Raw genomic sequence first — 3,343 nt, forward strand, 5'->3', positions numbered from 1 at the left:
TTGGTAATTGACTTGGAGTGCACTAAAGCTAGACTTCCCTAAGGTAAGACTAGGACTTGTGACTCAAGTTAGTTACTTTCACTTGACTTTCCTCTATAATTAAGGGTTAACTAAGGGAAGCAATACTCCATTGTTATCACAATTGAAGGAAGCTATAGTGATGGAACTTTTGATGTTCAACCTTGGCCAAGGCCTTTAATATTGATTGATTGTTGTTCACCTTTGTTAGCACTTTTATGCCACACTCTTCAAACCATAAAAGACCACTTAACCAATAACATGCATCCTTGTAGCAATCCTAGGGAAGAACGACTCGGGACTAATACTCTCGATTATTGATTTGATTTTTTTGATGATGGATTGTGTGTCGGTCTAGACTATACTATGATTGGTTACTTGATAATTTCTATACCGGCTAAAATCTACTCATCACTCATATAAGCAATCAATTTCAAGCATAACCAAAGAATACAACAATCACACAACTTCAACACAATTAATCAAGATTAGTTTTACTAAACCCTACCTTGATTTGCTGCCTCAAATTCGGTTATGCTTCTAGGTGTTCTTTAAGCACTTTTTCCTCCTAAAACACATCAAGAACAACTTTGAATCGATAAAAGCTCAACTGACCAAACATTAATCAACATGTTAGGAAGGAATTCCTCACCTTAAACTTGCTGGGAATTGAAGATATTTGGCCCATAAGTCATGCTAAGCAACAGATATAAGGAAGAACATCAAGAAAATAAATGTTTAGCATTGTTTTCCTTGAAAACCTAATTGAAGAGGGAGGGAGACAGCCATCTCACCTAATTTCCAGCCATGAAAAGTTACATGGTTATTAGAGGAAGAAGAGAGGATCATTTTGGTATAATCAGAGTTTTGATTTGTATTTTAGTTCAGAAGAAATGAAGCATTGAAGATTTATGAACCAAGAACTTTCTCTCCTTTTTCTCTTGATAATTTTTTGCCACAATGAGCAAATGAGGCAGCCTTGGAGGTCTTGGAGGTGAGGAAAGTTGTGCTTGATGATGATTGGCTAGTTTGAGATTAGAACATGCACTTAACAACACTTCTAGAGATTAATATCTGAGTTACTAGTATAAATGACACTAGTAACATGATTAACTTGAGAATAGAAGATATATGATGAGGCATTAGCATTGCTAAAGTTATCAGAGAGAGTTGGTGCTAAGCTGCACTAGTAAACTGTGAACCCAGTTAAACCGATCTCTTATTTTTAACTAAAATAGATCAAATAATCTTATAATATTATTCAAGCATCTCTAATATTAATATAATAATAATATTTTATTACTATTTCTCTTCTCTTATCAATCGAGTCCGGTTCATCAAACTGAGACTATTTACGGAAACCAGAATCAAAAGCTCCTAACCGATACGGTTCAAAAACTAGGTTCTTCACGACCGTGTTGTCGAGCTTGCCTCTTAAAGAGGTTCTAGCTCAAAAATGACATAATGACAATGAGGATTGAGATTTTGATGATACAGTAGAGGTGTTCCCTGTACTGATCTTCTGTAGAACTCCTTGTCTTCAGAAAAGATCTCACGTACTCGAAAACTGGGTTATTACAGAAGATGAAGTGAGCGAAGGCCAATCTGTAAGAGGTGCCTATGCCGCTATATGGTAAATTCTAGCATGATGCAGTGTATCATCACAGCTCGGTCAATAGTGACCTCGGATCAATTGCTTGTGGGGATGATGGAGTGCTGAATGAATTCCAACCATCCTCTAGCAACCGGCTTTAGGTCATGCCTACCCAGCTGGTATGGCTGACCTCTGGCATCCATCGTCCATTGTGCTTTGGGGAGGCATATGTCTGTGAGAATCTGGTCTAGCTTTTGGTCAGTGCTGACCCTCTGAGTGTAAAAATGAGGGTCCTTTCTGGATGGTGGTAGTGACGGAGGAAAAATGCCGGTAAAGATTTTTCGCAAAAATATCGTGTTGCAAGTATAGTTCAAAACCGACAATTCAACCTCAATCAATGTTTAGATTGTTTGTCACAAATACAAACCCAATAAAATTAACTAAGGTATTCAAACCTCGGGTCGTCTCTCAAGGATTTGCAGGGAAGTATGGTTATTATTGACTATAGGAAAGTATATTTTTATGTTTTGTAATAAGAAACAAGAAAGTAAAATACAAGAAAGTAAACTAATAACGAAGAAAGCTCTTAGCAAGGTAAGAGAATTAGAAGTCCTATCCTCATTATCATCGTCAATTGTGATGGTAAATGTGAATTTCCTTCACTTAGTTAACCTCTAACCAATGGAAGAAGGTCAAATGCATACAATCAACTTGAGTTCACAAGTCCTAGTCAACTCATAATGAGAGACTAGATTTAGTGAAGTTCAAGCTAACCAGCAATCTTCAATTACCATTCAACAAAAGAGTTTTGTTAACTCAAGAGTCTCTAATTGATCAATCCAAGTTAAGAACATAAAAATCTATTTTAAAATCCAACAAAGCATTTTATCAAACACTTGGAAAGCATAAAATCAAAACATAGAAAACTAACAAGACATAACAAAATCTAAGACTAACAATTGCAAGAGGGAACAATAACAACAAGAAGAATTCATAAACTAAATTGGCAACATAAAAAAATCAACAAGAGAAGTAGATAAATGAAACTACTAGAACAAATAAAAGTAGAAGAAAACTAAATTAAAGGAAGGTAGAAATCTGAATTTGAGAGGGAACAAGACTAAAAACCCTAAAACCTAGAGAGAGGAGAGAGCCTCTCTCTAGAATTCTACATCTAAAATCTAATGTGTGAATGAATGAAGTCAATCCCCGATCCTGCTCCACTCCCAGCCTCTAATCTGTAATTTTGGGCCTAGAATTGGGTCAAAAGCAGCCCAGAAATTGCCCTCAGTGTTTTCTGTTTAATGCAACACGTGATACGCTCTCATGCGTACGCGTCAACATGTGTACGCGTCGTTGAACGTTGCACCTGGACGCCTACGCTGCACGTCGTTTGTTGCTGCACCAGTGACGCGTACGCATCATCCACGCGTGCACGCCACTACCAGATTCTGAAATCCCTTAATTTCTTGTGTTCCTTCCATTTTTGCATGCTTCCTTTCCATCCTCTAAGCCATTCCTGCCTTATAAATCCTGAAAACACTTAATGCACATATCATGACATTGATGGTAAAAAAAGTGGATTAAAAATTAGCAAATTTAAGGCCAAAGAAGTATGTTTTCAATCATAGTACAAAATTAGGAAGGAAAATGTAAAACATAAGAATTATATGCATAAGTGTGAGAATAATAGATAAAATTTACTTAATTCAATACAAAATAAACCATAAA

Source organism: Arachis hypogaea, chromosome 1 (genome assembly GCF_003086295.3).
Source record: "Arachis hypogaea cultivar Tifrunner chromosome 1, arahy.Tifrunner.gnm2.J5K5, whole genome shotgun sequence".
Taxonomy (NCBI): domain Eukaryota; kingdom Viridiplantae; phylum Streptophyta; class Magnoliopsida; order Fabales; family Fabaceae; genus Arachis; species Arachis hypogaea.